This window comes from Rhinolophus sinicus, linkage group LG10 (genome assembly GCF_036562045.2).
Source record: "Rhinolophus sinicus isolate RSC01 linkage group LG10, ASM3656204v1, whole genome shotgun sequence".
Lineage (NCBI taxonomy): Eukaryota > Metazoa > Chordata > Mammalia > Chiroptera > Rhinolophidae > Rhinolophus > Rhinolophus sinicus.
This window is the reverse complement of record NC_133759.1, coordinates 81,463,954-81,481,460: the sequence shown is the minus strand read 5'-3', so window position 1 is coordinate 81,481,460 and position 17,507 is coordinate 81,463,954. Positions and strand designations below refer to the sequence as shown.

At 43.2% G+C, this 17,507-nt stretch overlaps 1 protein-coding gene across 7 annotated transcripts in view; it reads left to right on the top strand.

Moving 5' to 3' along the window:
- NRG2 (neuregulin 2) overlaps positions 1-17,507 on the top strand; it is a 176,127-nt gene that overhangs the window by 75,090 nt on the left and 83,530 nt on the right. The gene's annotated exons all lie outside the window — the stretch shown is intronic.

Below are 17,507 nucleotides of genomic sequence, written 5' to 3'. Positions count from 1 at the left end.
AAATTATTGATTCTTGAAAAAGCCCAGCATTCTTTTCTTGCTTGCTGGCCCTCGGCCCTATACAGAAACCCCTCCTAAGAAAGCCAGAGTACACCTCGAGTCTCGAATTGTAGCTCACGTGGGAGTCATTCGGGAACAAGGTTGCCACACCTTCTGCTTGAAGGTGCTGTTTCCTCTCCCACTCTGGGCAGTCTCTACCTATTTTACAGACTGAGAGACTGAGGCTGGGCAAAGTTGGAGTCAGGCCTTGCATTGCTTTGTAAGATAAAGTGAACCGTCTTTGGAAAGCTTATGTTTAAGGTCCCTGTCCTAGGAAATTTCCAAGAGGCACCTTATAGTCTAGAGCAGTCACTGGTTCTGGAGTCCCAGGACCCACCAGGGGGAGAATCCCAGAGGGCTGGCCCCTGAGGAATGAAGTGATGAGGGCGCAAGTGCCCATAGGGAATGGGGGGGGGGCTCTCCCTTAGGTGACCAAGGGAACCCTCCCCGTCAGCCCACATTCCCCTGGGCTCCATCCCAGTGTTTGGGGCCTCTCTTCTATCATCTACCCCCTCCCCCAAATCCCTCTTGGCTTCTTTCAAACTCTTTATAACCCTGCTTAATCCAACCTGGAAGAGGACAGTGCCATCTTTCAATTGTTCCTTCTTCCTCTGACATCTGCACATCAACACTTGTGGCCTCTTGGCAGTCAGACAGTCTCAACCCAGGAAACAGGCTCTCTTCACCCCGCAAATCTAGACAGGGATTGGAGCTGGGTTTTTCAGGGGGTGGAAAGGGGTGGGGAAAAGGTGGCTGCATGGAAAGAACACTGGAAGCCTGATGCCTGAGAGCCAAGTCTGCTAGATCCACTTCTTGCTTCCTACAAGCCCCTGGCAGACCTTCTTCTCCTTCCTGGCTTCCTCACCTGGATAGCAGGTGGGCGGGGTGCATTATCTCCAATGCCCCTTTCAGGGCCAGGAATCTGACTTGGCCTCGTGTTCTTAGGATTCTTTACGTGAATGTGCACATGTACAAACACGCATACGTGCACACACACACACACACACACACACACACACACACCAGATTTTTGACTGGAGGATGGTGACCAGCTAGTTCCCATCTCCACAGAATAAGAGAATAAGTCGATTCTAGGGTGGAACAAAGCCAGACATGAGGAGCCGCTTGGCCAACCACAAGAATCCTGCAGCTGGGGCTATGAGACCATGGGAGGTATGCTGGTGAGGGCATGGACAAAAAGACCTTGAGAAGGTCCTGCCAGCTGGGAGGGTAGACGATAGACCCTGAACTTGCCCACTAGCCAATGCCAGGATGTCATTTTCTCACATCTGGTTCCACATCTGGAACTAGCCAGATGCTCATTTCAAAGTGCTGATGAGGCATGCCCTGATTGCCTCAGGGAGAAGGCTGTATAGTGACACAGTCTTCCAGACCCTGTCATCTTCTCCAGATGGTAGCCCATTTTTCAGCTGTGCTTCTCTGGGCACACCCACTGAACCATGATGCTGGGGAGGGGTTTGGGACAGCTTTCTGGAGTGCGGCCTTGCCTTAGACCGTTGTCAGGCACTAGAGCCTGCATACATTTCAATTTCTCACTGGGCAGCTGTTGGCCTCTCAGCCTGCCTCATCGCCTTGCCTCCTGGAACCTCCACAGGCTGCCAATTAGGATTTCAGTACTTGCTGCCCAGCTGCTTAGCCTTTTCATCTGGCAGCTACATGACCACTCCTCCCAACCATGGCCCTTGCCTGGTGAAAGCGGGACGGGTGTTAAGTCAGGAGAGGCCACTCTTCTCCCCCTCTCCATCCCTGGGGCCCAGCCCTGACCCATCCAGACCCTCAGGTCCTCTTCCTCAGCTTCAAAGAGGAAGGAGCAGGACCCAGCACTCAACACCTTTGGGAAGCCCATGCTGGGGACCATGGTGGATGCTGGAGAGGCAATAGCCAGGTCCTGCCCGCAAGGAGCTTAGAGTCTTGAGGATGGGTTGGGCCCTCTGAGGTCTGGAGCCCTCCAAGAGAAGTGTAGTCATGAAAGGTGCTGCCTAGAAGTGCAAAAAAGAAAAGGGAGTGGGCATTGTGAGTTTTAGGTCAGGGAAGGCTTCCTGGAGCAGGTGCTAACTGGTCAGGACAGGGACAGCCCAGAGCCTCCTAACCTGACATCTTCAGGTCCCCGATTACTGCAATATGTGTTGGGGGAAGGGCAACTGGGTGACTTCCAGGGTTGACAATGATTCCCACAAGCTGGAGAGAGAGAAATGGACAGAGAAGGCACTGTGGATGGGGTGGGAGAGTTGCGGAGAGGCACACATTTGTTTCTTGTTCTTCTTGGTTGGAGCTCCCTTCGTCAGCCTCCAGAGCCAGCTCCCCAATGGGGTCCAGCCTTCCTCTCTGTCTTGGCATCTACTTCCTCCTTTGGATACCTTTGCAGGGCTTTCACCTGCACTGTCGTGTGTTATAGGCAGGTAAACGGTGGCATGATTCTCAGTGCATCGAGGAAGATACTGAGTGTTAGGGCATTTGAGTGGCTTATCCCCAGGCTGGGTGCTGACCCATGTCCCCCCATCTGTTGAATGCAGAGTGCTCCTCTTATACCATTTGGCCCCAGACATATGCTGAGCTCCAGCCTATGGTCTGCCCTCAGGGAGCGTCTAGTAGATATCTACTTATTTATAGTCTATCTCTTTGCAAAAAGGTATGTGAGAAGGCACCAGGTGACACCTCTCCTGAGAGACAAGTCTGACAGTGGTGAAACAGTTAAAAATAGTTCCAGACACATGTTAAGCGCCAAAGTGAGCAGCACGCCCCTCCCATGATTCCCCATTGCCCACAGGACTCGGCCCCAGCATCAGTCCAGCTTACACAGCCTTTCCAGATCTCACTCCTGCCAAACCCCTCTAGCCTCGGCTTTCACCATCCCTCCTCACAGTTCATTCTTAACCCTACTGAGCTCACTGCGGTTTCCAAATCCATCACCTTGCCCTTCCCCTCATGCTGTTCCTGCTGTTTACAATCCCTCTCCCTCCCTCCACCCTGCTAACTCCTATTTAGCTTTCAGGTTCCCATTTGTTTATCAACTCCTCCAAGAAGTCTTCCTTGATCCGCATTGCTGGTCTTACCTCTGTGCTCCCATGGCACTCCGTACATAGGAATTCTGAGCCCAGCTCTCGCACACCCTCTTGTAACTGCCTTTCTTTCGCTTGTTTGATGCCCTCCAGACTGTAAGCTCTTTGAAGGCAGGACAGTAATTGTCCCATTCCTTATTTGCTCCCTGCTGCCTCTCCTGGTGCCTAGCACCCTACAGGGCTCCTGGCACATATTGTTTGAACAGAAGTGAGTTGAGCTGGTAAATTCTAGAAGCAGGGTCATGACAATAATGGGTGGGCAGATCAGGGAGATAATACTCTATAGAGAAGCAGGAACTTGGCCTCAGACTGGAAGGGGAATGAATAGAATAATAATAACCACACTAACAGCTAACATTACTCTGTGCCAGGCTCTGTTCCAAGCACTTCCTAATTTTATATTTACAAAAACCCTGTGAGGTAGGCATTACTACTCTCCCAATTTTACAGATGAGTGGAATGTAAAAGGGGAATAATAATGAGTTGATAGAGACGAAAAGGCGTTTTATGTTAAGATAACTGTGTGAGCAAAGATACAGAGGCGCTTGACAGGAAATACACAGAGACCTTTGCAGAGAGTGGCTAGGGAGGAGGGCTTGGTTTAGGGAACCATAGAATGAGAACTGATGGGTACAGGAGAGCTGAATCACAGCTCTCAGAAATTTGGGCTCAGAAATTTGTCTTGATTTAGGCGTTGGGGAAGCCATTGCCACTTTCTCAGCCAGAGATTGGTGGGGTCAGATTTGGCCAAGATATTGATGAATGAATTTGGAGGGGGAAAATCAGGCAAGACAGCCAGAAAGAGGGTATTGACTTAATATAACTTCCCTCCCATTCTGTTCCTCCAGCCATTTCAATTCTTCCGTTTCATCACTGCCTTCTATAGGTGCTGACATGGGTGGCCTAGGGACCCCAGGGCTGGAGAGTAGCTGCTGTTCTCCTTTGGGCCCCAGCCTTCTCCTCTCTGTCTTGGCTGAGGCTGGCTGCCCGGGGCTGTGACCATGACCTAGCCTGGGCTGGATTTCTCCTTCACGGTCACTTTCGCTAATGAGAAGCAGTTGTGCTTGCCTCTACCATGTAGGAGGGAGAGGGAGAGGACCGACAGCCCAGCCCCTTACTGTCTTCTGCGTGTCTCCTACCCCTCTCGGTCCCATTCTTCATCAGCTTCCAACCACCACCTCCCTTTCTCTCCTAGTGGACAGTCCACCTGCCCTCAGCCCTGGCCCATTCTTTCTAGCTCTCTTGGGGTTTTCAGGGCAGAGAAGCTCCCTGGGGTGGAAATGGGATTCCCTATAGCTCATTGTTGGGGATCCCTTTCACAGCTTCCTTCTGCTAAATACACCTCTTTCTTCTCTTTCTCCCTATTGTCACATAAAGGGCTTGGACTGCACGGGCTCTGAAGTCCTTCTGGTTCTCGTATGATTTTTCTCTTTCGTTCTTTCTTTCTGTTTTTCCCTCTCTACCTCAGCTTCTCGGGGGCTTAATGCCCTCCTGAGCTGTCCTCTTCTCATCATCTAGTCAAATCCTTATTTTTTGAGATTCCCCCTATCCTCCAGGATGCCTGCTGTGATCACCCCACCTTGTCAGTATTCCAGAAAAAACTGGTTGGGCCCAGACCCAATGCCCCCAGGTAGTAAGGCGGCCCAGTCCTGATATCCTGGCTTTTCATCTTTGTGGCTTATCTGACTGCTTCTCTTGGGATAGGGGTTAAGGGTAGAAGTGGGGACAGTGGAGAGGGGAGGAGTAGACAGAGACATTCCAGTGCTTTCCCTGCTGGAAGCATCTAGAATACCTAGTTTCAGGAAGGCCAAGGAAAGAGGCCCAAAGCTGTTCTCTAGCTCTTGCCAGACTCAGGAGTTTCCCTGCTGAAAGCATCCAGAATACCTAGTTTCAGGAAGGCCAAGAAAAGAGGCCCAAAGTTGTTCTCTAGCTCACTTCTAGCTCTTGCCAGACTCGGGAGTCCCCTGCCCCTGGGTCCATTAACCCTTTAACCTCCGTCACAAAGACTCTTTTTGACTATGTCCACTGCTTTGAGTTTTCAGTAGCTCTCTCTGCAGGGTGGGAGACACATCTCCCAGCTCAGCCCCCGACTCCTCACAAGCACACACGCTGCTAGGACCCAGGGTGAAGTACTAGCCTAGACTTCCTCCTGGGCTCGCCTCTACCCCAGAAAGTGTGTCAGAGGCCCACTAACAACGCTCAGGGCCTTGCTCTTTCCTCTTCTCTTTATTGAGGCCCTTTTTATGGCGATGCTGTTGATGGTGCACATATTCCAGAGTAATATGTTCAGGATTAGGCTGCACAATGAGGTTATGACTCCCTCCTGTGCAGCCTCCACCCAGGGGAGCTTGCCCTACATCTGGCCAGTGCACATCTGGCTCAGGCTCACAGCTGGCCAGATGTTGCATCCCTCAACCCAAGCCTGTAGCCTCTGCTAGGGGCTGGAGCTGTACACACACACACACACACACACACACACACACCCCAACCCCTCTATTTGGAGCACCGAAGCACTGAGGTCATCTGGCTCTCCAAAGGGAGCTTGGCCTTGGTGTGATTATTCTTCCTGATTATTTCTCCTGCACCGTGGTGGGGCAGGCAGGCTGTTGGGACACATCTGCAGAGGTATGTAAATATCAGGTTCCCTGTTTCCAGCCCAGACAGGCCAGGGGGAAGGACCCGCTTGAAACCAGGCTCTGAGTTTGGAGCCTACCTGACGCTCTCCTCCACCCCCCAGGGGCCGGCTGCTCTTAACAAGTTCCTCATGCACATATTTTGAGGCACTCATTCAATCGCACGGGGCCCTGAGCCACACAAGCTCTCCTGTCTCACGTTGAGGCACCCATCTGTACCCTTCTGTTGCCCACCAACCTTCTTCTTCCCACCTTGTCTCATTTTCCTCTTTCCCACCTTTTGTAGTCCACAGCTTGTACAGTTTAAAGGACAAAAGGTATATAGGCTGAGCCCTGGTCCCTCAAATAATTGAGAGGTAACCTGCCCAATTTGTTTGTCCATTGGTGTTGGCAGAAGCTGGGTAGGGGGCTCAGGGAAGGGAAAGGAAACTAGTATTTATTGGGTGCCAACTATGTGTCAGGCACTGAGTTAGGTGCTTTAAACATATTATCGTGGTTAATCCTTGCAACCCACCCTACAAGGTAGAATTATTATCTTTTTTTACACATGAGGAAAGTGTGCCTCAGGAAGGTTAAATCTCTTGCCCAAGGTCACATGGCTAGGAAGAGCCAGAGCCAGAATTCTAAGCCTAGTCAGTTTGACTATAAATTATATGCCCTTATGCCGTGCTGTCTCCCTGGCAACTTAGCTGGTGAATGCCTCTACCCATCCAGAGGTCCTCCTTCCTGGCCACTGTACTCTCTGCATCTTCCAGGGCGGAGACCCTGAGGCTGCAAGCTTTGGCCTTCCTGCCAGACCAGGCAGGGCTGCTGGGGTAAGCCAGCGAGAGCATATGCAGCAAAGGGGTGCTGGGCTGAGGTTGCAGTGTTGTAACCGGTGCATTTTCTGCTTGGTTGGTCAAGGGCCTGGGGACTGAGGTCTCAGAAACACAATTAGGAGTTGAGAAAACTGAGTGTGTAGGATGAAAGCAGGCAGAAGGGCCGAGGAGGCATCTGTGGAGAACTTGGGAACTTTCCATGGCTGTGGGGCAGAAGGAACCTCATTAGAGGGAAAGAAGGGAGCCACAGAGCCCAGGCTGCTATTGTTGCCTTATCATTCCATCAGCCCTCCAAAGGGCTCCCAGCAGATGGAACATTCCAATGACGCTCCCAGGGTCCCTCTTCCTGACCACAGAATGTGGCACCCTGGAGAGGCAGCAGGCGTCCTCCAGCCTGACCATGGCTGACTAGGTCCCCATGGCAGCTCTACATCTTGGCTGTCCCTGGGCTTGGAGAGCAGGAACAATGGCCTCATCCCTACCTCACCTCACCTCATCCCAATACATAACCATGGATGCACACATGCGAACTTTTTCCCCACCCACAGACACATACGAACACTGCCTCAATCAAAACTGTCATTGTAGAGATGAAACTGAAGCACAGTGAAAGAAAATGACTTGTCCAAGGTCACACGGTCAGCAAATTTGTATGTTTTCCTTCCATATCCAGAGCTCAGCCCACCATAGGGAGGCTGCAGGGAACAGTGGGAAAAGCACAGGCTTGGGATCATCCAGACCAGATTGAAAGCACATCTCCACTTCTTCTCTGTGCCGTGACTCAACGTTTTGGAACCACGATTTCCTCTTCAGAAAATTTGCAGGTTCACAGTGAGGATTAGAGACAACATAGCAGGTGCCCAATAAATGGGAATTGCTGTTGGCAGCAGTGGCGAGGATATTTATGGGGCTAGTAGTTGGGATGCAGCTAAGCTGGTGACTAGGATAGGCGCTGGAACGGGGACAGTAAGAAGGTGGTGGTAACAATGATTTGTGAAGTGGACCTCTGTTTGGAGAATAAGCAGGATCCATTCAGGTTAAGTCTCTCATGAAGTCCAGAGCTGAACTTCTTTCCCACCACTGGCAGGGTTGGTATGTGGGGCCCTGAGTTTGAATGTGACCAGACATCAAATGTAATGAGATGGTGTGGCCTCTGGTTCCATTCTGGCTTTGGAGAGTATTTGCCTCGGGAAAGGAGGCAGCTGTGGTTGCAGGAGGAATGGTCAGCCTGAGGATGTCCAACACCACCCCCACCCCAGTTCCCAGAAAAGAGCAGGTCACAGCACAGCTTTGGACCAGCACCTGTCTAAAGGGGTGGGCATGGTAAGGAGGTCTTCAGTTCCAGTGAAAGGAGAGACTTGAGCTCTCTCTCGACACTGGGAATTTTCTACTGAGAAAGAAGCTAAATGTTCTACAGAAGGCATGTCCTACCCCTGGGTGTGAGGGAAGTATTGGAATGTCTAGTACTGCATTCCAGTTCCCAATGGATGGGCAAACTCTCCAGCTGTCTCCTGGGATGGGTCATGAAGGTTCAGCCAGTCAGGGATGGGGCCAGGATTAACCATCTCTATCCCTGGCATCGGGAGCTTGGTCTCTGTGTGTGGCTCACTCCAGCTGACCTTCTGGGGGACATGTTGGAAGTGTTGAAACAGCCTGGCTCAGAGGCAGCTCTACCCTGGGGAGCCTGAAATTCTTTTTCTATTAATGATCCTTTGAAATAATCCTTTGAATCAGTTTTCCCTAGGAAGAGTCTGGGACATCACTGTCTTAACAAATTTTCACTTGTCTCTTTGTCACAGATGCGCCAGTCCTAGCAGCAATTTGCTATTTAGACAGAGGCAGGAGCCATGCAAAGAATGTAGCAATTCCAGCTGACCTTTGGGAGAACTCCCCACCAACCATCACCCTGCCCCGGCTTTGAGGTTGTCTGTTACTTCTCTTTTTTTGTAGTCCAAAACCAAGTTGGGCAGGGCTTATGTAGAAGAAGCTGGTAAATATTAACGCCTAGCCATGGCCAGATACCCAGCTGGGCCTCCTTTAGAGACAACCATGTATGTGGAAACCTTAGAGATGTGACTTTTGAGGTCTTGAGAAAGCACTCTGCACCAAATAGCGGCCATACTGAGGTCATTCCTTAGCCTAAGATGCTCTTCTTAAGTAAAATATAAGTTACCCACCGTGTTTCCTTGAAAATAAGACCAGGTCTTATATTAAGTTTTGCTCCAAAAGACACATTAGGGCTTATGTTCAGGGGATGTCCTCCTGAAAAATCATGCTAGTGCTTATTTTCCAGTTAGGTCTTATTTTCAGGGAAACACGCTACTTAAAATAGAAGCAGAGAAAAAAAATAGCTTCGAAGTCTGTCAAGAGAAAGACCAATATGTTTATAATGATTATCTTTAGGTGATAGAAGTTCTAGTGATTTTTATTTGTCTTATTTGTATTTATTTGTGAACTACTTCTGAAATAAGAAGAAAATTCAATTCAAATTTCCCTTAAAGGAAGATCACATTAAGACATCACTCATTTGTGCTTCAGTAAAAACCAGCTCTGGGTCTTTTCCTAAGAGCAGGCTGTGCTAGAGGGAGGCGGACCATCTCTGAATCCTTAAACCTAATATAGTGGATCATACCTGGTACCTGGACCATCACATGTCTGTGGGATTAATTGATTGATGGATTTTTAAGGACTGATAAAGAGGTGGAAATGATAAAAGTTTGATGGAAGAAAGACTGGGCCTCCTGGAGATCCTTTGATGTAGAGAGAAAAAAGCTTTTTCTCTTAAAAGGAAAGGGGAGGCAGAAGGCCATTTCTGTGGTCACATTAATCCTATCAGTCTCGTTCCTCACTGAAATACCTACATTATGAATCTTTGGGGAAGCCTATTGAATCCTCTTGGGAGCCTCAGGGTCATCAAGACTCAAAGACCTTGATAGTTAATGGGAGACAGCTGCCTTTGGCTGCTGAATTTGCCTGTGCTGATGGAATCTTGACTCTAGCCTCTGTCTTATCCCCCATGTTCAATCTGAAAACAGGTCCTATAGATTCTACCTCCTAAGCATCTCTCAATTCTACCAGTTCTCTTGATCCTCACTGTCATACTGCTTAAAACCATCCAGTTGTTTCCCATAGCATTCAGGATAAAGTCCAAACTCCTTAGTACGCAGGTTGGCAATGAGGATAGAGACAACATAGCAGGTACCCAATAAATGGGAGCTGCTATTGGCCAGGATACTGGCTGGGCTATGATCGGTGGGCTGGGATAGGGGCTGAGATGGTGGGCTGGAATCGTGGCAGTGATAATCAAAGTGATGGTAACAATGATTTGTGAAGTGGACCTCTGTTTGGGGTGCAAGAGAGGTCTGTTCAGGTTAAGTCTCTTAGGAAGTCCAGAGCTAAACTTCTTTCCCATTGTTAGAAGGGTTGATATATGCGAGTCCTAAGGTTGGACGTGACCAGATGCCAGGTGCAATCAGATTGTGTAGATCCTGGTTCAATTCTGGCTGCGGAGAGTTATTTGCCTCAGGAAAAGAGCCTGCTGCCTGTTTTGGTATGTCCCAACAAGCTACATTTTTACATTGTGTGGGATGGGGGTGGGGGTTCGGGAACAGCTTTATTGAGATATAGTTCACACACCTTACAATTCACCCATTTAAAATATATGATTCAGTGGTTATTAATATATTCACAGAGTTGTGCAACCATTACTACAATCAATTTTAGAACACTTTCATCACTCCAAAAGAAATCCCTATACTCTTTAGCCTCCCACCACCACCACCACCACCCCGCCCCGCCCCAGGCAACCACTAATCTACTTTCTGTCTCTATAGATTTGCCTATTTTGGACATTCCATATAAATGGAATTATGCAATATGTGATTTTTTGTGACTAGCTTCTTTCACTTAGCATTACTGTTTTCAAAGTTCATTCATGTTGTAACATGTATCAGTACTTTGTTCCTTTTTATTGCCAAACGATATTCCATTGTATGTATATATGTGTATATATACACAATATTTTATTTATCCATCAGTTGATGGACATTGGGTTATTTCTACTTCTGAGCTATTATCAATAATGCTTCTATGAACATGTTGTATGTAAGTTTTTGTATGGGTATATTTTCATTTCTCTTGAATATATATCTACCTGGGAGTGGGATTGCTGGGTCATATGGTATCACTGTGTTGAACCTTTTGAGGAACTGCCTTACTGTTTTTCAAAGCAGCCGTACAATTTTACATTCCCAGCAGTATTTAAGAGAGTTCCAATTTCTCCACATTTTCACCAACACATGTTATTACCTGCCTTTTGTATTCTAGCCATCCTAGTAGGTGTGAAGTGGTGTCTCGTGGTTTTGACTTGCATTTCCTTAATGACTAATGATGTTGAACATCTTTTCAAGTGCTTATTGGTCATTTGTATTATCTTCTTTGGCAAAATGTCTGTTCATGCCCTTTGCCCACTTTTTAATCAAGTTGTTTTTTGTTGTTGTTGTTGTTGAGATGTCCTGTGCCCATTTTAAAGTTGAGTTGTTTTCATTATTGAATTGTAAGCATTCTTTATGTCTTTGGGTAGTATTGCCATCTTAACAACATTAAGTTTTTTATTTATGAGCATAAGATTTTTTTATTTATTTAGATCTTCTTTAATTTCTTTCAACAAAGTATTTTGTGATTTTGATAGTTTAAATTCTGAGCTTCATTTGTTAAATTTATTCCTAGATATTTTATACTTTTAATGCCATTATAAATGAAATTATTTTCTTAATTTCATTTTTGGATTGTTTATTGCAAGAGAATAGAAATATAATTGATATATATATTCTTACAAATACGTATCTATATATCTCGTATATGTATTCTTACAAATATATATCTATATCTTGTATCCTATAAACTTGCTGAACTCAATTATACATTCTAATAGTTTTTTAGTGGATTCTTTAGAATTTTCCATATATAAGATAATGTCATCTATAAATAGAGATAGTTTTACTTCTTCCTCTCCAATCTGAATGTCTTTTATTTAATTTTATTGCCTATACATTTTTTCATGGTAGAAAATAAATCAAAGAACAATATTTTGACATGTGAAAATTTTATGAAATTCAAATTTCAGTGCTCAGAAATAAAATTTTTCAGGATGCATAGCCATTCCCATTTGTTTACATATTGTCTATGGATGTTTTTGTGCTACAGTAGCAGAGTTGAATATAGACTAATATGACACTGTCACATTTTGCATTGATGCACTACAAATGACAGTGATGCACTTATAACTTGACAGTGTTTAACATGTCAAGTGATAACATGCATATCACTGTACTACAGCATTTTATTTTATTTTTTATTACCAGTGAACACTTACCATGTCAAAACAAGAAAAGAAGAGTAAAGTGGACTTTGAATGTCATACTTTTGAGGCCACATTGGGCTGAGGATCCTTTTGTTATCAAATTAAATGACAAAGAATTGTTTATTACCCAATGACATTATAGCTATGCACAATGTATGTCAACATTATCAAACTAAATATATGTCAGAATATGCCCAACTCACAGGAAAGCAATAGTTAGGAAAATTAGAAATTTTTTAAAAAATTATTATCATTATTATTATTATTATTTTAATTGGGGAACAGTGTGTTTTTCCAAGACCCATCAGCTCCAAGTCAAGTTGTTGTTTTTAATCTAGTTGTGGAGGGCACAGCTCACTGGCCCATGTGGGAATCGAACTGGCGACCTGGGTGTTATGAGTACTGTGCTCTAACCAACTGAGCCAACCGGCTGCCCAAAAATTAGAAAATTTAAAATGGAATATCCCATCACAGCAGAATTCCTTCACAAAAATTTTTTTTAAATGAAAATCAGACTGCAACCAAAGTAAGTTTCTGAGTGGCTCATTTGTTAGCAAAACAAGGAAAGCTGTTTACAAATGGTGAGTTAATTAAATCGTGTTTGATTATAGCAACGAAAGAATATGTCCAGAGGAAATAAACTCACTTAAGACTGTTAGCCTTTCGACAGGATAGTTGTTCAAAGAGCTGATGACATTGGGAGCAACATAAACAGTAAATTAAAAGACAAGGCAAATGATTTCAAGAGGTTTTCCTTGGCTCTAGATGAGTTGACAGATGTTAATGATACTGACCAGTTATTATTATTTATTTGAGGAATCAATGCCAAGTTTTAAGTGACTGAAGAATTAGCGTCTAAGAATAGTCTGTATAGAGAACCACAGGTAAGAATAGTTGAGAAAGCACTAATTCAGTACAACCTGAAGTGGAATCTGCTAAGATGTGTGTGGAGCAGAAAAAGGCTTAGTTGGGCAAATTTATAAAACTTGTAAAACGTGTTTAAAGCCTATAATTATAGCCTATAGTTATTCACTGTATTAGTCATTGGCAAATACTTTGAGGGAAATATTTTAATCTATCATGTGTTATTCAACCAGTAGTGTCAACAGTGAACTTCATATATATTACAGATAGATAGATAAAATATGTATACTCTTGGAAACTTAACTATTGACAGGTAGGTGAATTTTTTGTCAGAAATAAGAGCTAAATATATAAACTTTCCTGCCATACAATATTTTGATGGCTTAATAGTAGTAAAGTTTTATTGTGATTTTTTAAACTCAGTGCTGAGATAGAAATTTTTCTCAATGAGAAAAACTGCCCTTCACCACTTATTATCAAACCCAAATCGCTTTGGAATTTAGCTTTTGCTAAAGACTTGATACATTTATTAATGAATTAAAGCTAAATTACAAGACAAAACAATGCTTATTTGTGAAATTTATATTGTGGTAAAATAATCTCAACTACAACTAATGTTTGAATCACAAGAAATGTCAAGATGCTTTATATACTTCCCATGATGTTAGAAGTTGAAATAAGAAGCAGGATCTCCATTCCCATAGAAATATGAAGTGAAGTGTTCTGAACTCAATCTGTAATTTTATCTGTAGTTTTTCCAACATTGATGCAAGTGCAAAGGAAATTTCCAGATTTCAAAATTCACTAAACTGTTCAGTTCAGGAACTTCCACCTAACCTTCAATTGGAAGTGATTAATCTCTAATGTAATGACAGGCTAAAAGGCAAATATCAAGAGAAGAATCTACTGAATTCTATAAATACCTTCTAAGTGATGAATATGCTCAATTAAAATCATATGCTCCTGGATTGATATCAATATTTGGCAGTACTTATCTATGTGAAAAGACATTTTCAAATATGAAATACATAAAAATCTCACTACAGATCAGCATTAACAGGTGAACATTTGCAATCAATTTTGATGATTAGGAACATTAACTTGGCATCCCAATTAAGTAAAATGTATTCCCACCCAAAAAAAGAATTCCATTATTCTCATTAGTAGACCTATGTTATAAAATGTTTTACTCAATTATTATATTTTTTTAATTTCATCAATAAAAAATTGTGGAAATTAATTTTTTCTCTTCTTATATAAGTACCTACAATGTAGCCTTGATTTTGCCTCTGGGCTCACAAAGTCTAAAATATCTGGCGCTTTATAGAAAAAGTTTGCTGACCTCCCAACCTCATCTTCGTCCTTTAATGCTCCAACCCTATAGAACGACCCTGCAGTTACGTAATGTCATTTTTTTTTTTTCTTTCCTTGGGATCTTTGCACATGCTATGCTATCGTCCTAGAATGCTCTTCCAGTTCTTACCCACTTTCCACTGGCTGACTTCTTATTGTCCTTCAGGTCTTAGCTTAGATACAACTTTTTTCAGTGAAATATTTATTGACACTCCCAAACAATGTGAGATAGCTGTCTCTCTCATGAACTTCCAAGCATCCTGTACCTCCCTACATTAGTAATCTTAAAACAAATGTACGTGGCAGCAAGTCCAAGAATACATGGTAGAAAATAAAGGCCCCTGTCTATTTCAGACTCCAGACACTGAATTTTTTTTCCTAGAGGCTACCATTGTTACATTTTGGGGGGTATGTTCTAGAGATATTCTCTGCCTATATGGGGCATACGAGGTGGGATCAAATAATTCAGTGAATGTTTAAAATAAAAAAAATATATTACAATAAAAGACACATTGCCTTTAATCCCCTTCAAAATACTCTCCCTCACTTCGAACACACCTATCCCATCATTCTTGTCATTTTCTGAAGCAGTTCTGGAAGTCCTCTTTCCGTGTCTTTAGTTACACTGTCGTGGCTGCCTTGATGTCCTGAATTGATTCAAAACGTTTACCTTTCATGGTCATTTTGACTTTGGGGAAGAGCCAGAAGTCACACGGTGCCAGATCCGGTGGATAAGATGGATGAGGACACACTGTAATGTTTTTATTTGACAGAAATCACCATATACCAGAAGTGATGTGTGAAACGGAGTGTTGTCGTGATGAAGGATGATTTATGGCACACTTTGAAACACACCTTCTCTCAGTCGTAGCTCACACCCAATTGACTGCACCGAACAAGTTGAAACTTGTCACTGTTACTAAGGTTTGATGCACTGCTTCCCATATTGAAGATCCCTGCCTTTCCGTTGGATGGCACTCAGCAGCAGCATTCACCATATTTTTTGATGACATGTCGTACATGTTTTTTATTTTTCCCCAAAGTGATAGCATACTATATATATAGTTCTGCACCTAGTTTTTCTTGTCACTTGCCAAAAATGTAGGAGTTTATTCCATATGTATCAGAGCTGCCTCATTTTTTTTATTGAGATAGAATTTACATACAATAAATTTCAGTAATTTTAAGGGTACAATTCTATGAGTTTTGACGAATGTATACAGTCATGTCAAGCACTACCACTATCATGTTATAGATCATTTCCATTCACCCAAAACATTCCCTTTTGCCCTATGCTATCACTGCCTTGCTTTCTGTCACTACAGATTAAATTTATCTTTCTAGAATTGCATTTAAACGGAATCACAGCATATGTATTCTCTTGTATCTAGTGTCTTTTGGTAACCATAATGTTTCTGAGTCATTCATGTTGTTGCACGTATCATGTTTCTTCTTCTTTATTGCTAAGTAGTATTCCATTGTACGGATATACCACAAGGTGTTTATCTATTCACCTACTGATGGACATTTATTGTTTCCAGTTTGGGGCCATTCAAACTGCTGTGAACATTTGTGAGTCTAAGTCTTTGTGTGGACATGTGTTTTTCTTTTATAAATACCTAGGGACATGGTAGGGTGGTGTGGAGGTGTATGTTTAATTTTTTAAGAAACCACCAAACTGTATCATTTTGCTTTCCCAGCAGCAGTTCATGAGAGTTCCAATTGTTGCACATCTTCCCAACCTTTGCTATGATCATTCTTTCTAATTTTGGCCATTTTATTGGGTATATAGTAGTATCTCATTGTGGCTTTAATTTGCATTTCCCTGATGGCTAGTGATATTAAACATCTTTACATGTGCTTATTTCCCATTGGTATATCTTTTTCAGTGAAGTGTCTGTTCAAATCTTTTGCCTACTTTTTAATTGAGTTGTTTGTCTTTATATTACTTATAAAAGTTCTTTGTATATTTACATAATTCCTTTGTGAGATATGCTTTGCATATTTTTTCTAATATGTGGTTTGCCTTTTCTCTTTCATAACACTATTAGAAGAGCAGAAGTTTTTAATTTTGAAGTCCAATTAATTTTTTTCTTTTATATTTAAGAAATCTTTGCCAAACCCAAGGTCACTAAGAATTTTTCCTATGTTTACTTCTTAGAGGTTTTTTAGTTTTAGCTCTTACATTTAGGTGTACATTCCATTTTTAGTTAATTTTTGTATATGGTGTGAGGCAAGAGTCAAGGTTCACTTTTTTATATGGCTATCCAATTGTTATAGAACCATTTGTTGAAAACAGAATCCTTTCCCCCAAAGATTTCCTTAAATTGCCTTAGGACCTTTGTTAAAAATCAATTGATCATATATGTGTGGATCTGGATACTTTATTGTTTTGCATTGGTCTACATGTCTATTTTTTTGCCACTATCACATTATCTTGATTATTATAGCTTTATAATGAGTTTCTAAGAAATAAGTCTATGAGAAATCAAGTAGTGAAAGGTTTCCAACTTTTTTCTTCCTTTTCAAAATTGCTTTGGCTATTCTGGGTCCATTGTATTTCCACATACATTTTTTGTTTTAAAAATTTTATTGGGGATGGGGAACAGGCCTTTATTGGGGAACAGTGTGTACTTCCAGGCCTTTTTTTTCCCCAAGTCAAGTTGTTGTCCTTTCAATCTTAGTTGTGGAGAGTGCCGTTCAGCTACAAGTTGTTGTCCTTTCAGTCTTAGTTGTGGAGGGTGCAGCTCAGCTCCAGGTCCAGTTGCCGTTTTTCTAGTTGCAGGGGGCACACCCCACCATCCCTTGAGGGAGTCGAACCAGCAACCTTGTGGTTGAGAGGATGTGCTCCAACCAACTGAGCCATCCGGGAGCTCAGCGGCAGCTCAGCTCAAGGTACCGAGTTCAATCTTAGTTGCAAGGGGCGGAGCCCACCATCCCTTGCGGGAGTCGAGGAGTTGAACCGGCAACCTTGTGGTTGAGAGCCCACTGGCCCATGCAGGAATTGAACCGGCAGCCTTCAGAGTTAGGAGCATGGAGCTCTAACCGCCTGAGCCACCAGGCCGGCCCCTCCGCATACATTTTTGAATCAGCTTGTCAATTTCCACTAAAAAGCCTCCTAGGATTTTGATTAAGATTTCATTGAATCAGTAGATCAATTTACAGAGAATTTACATCTTAACAATATTGAGTCTTCTAATCCACAAACACAATATATCTCTCCATTTATTTAGATCTTAATTTTTCTCAAGCAATGTTTCATAGTTTTCCATATGTATTTTTATATATCTTTGTCAAAGCTTTCCCTGTTTTTCATATTTTTATACTAATTTCATTGTTTAAATTTCAATCATGTTAT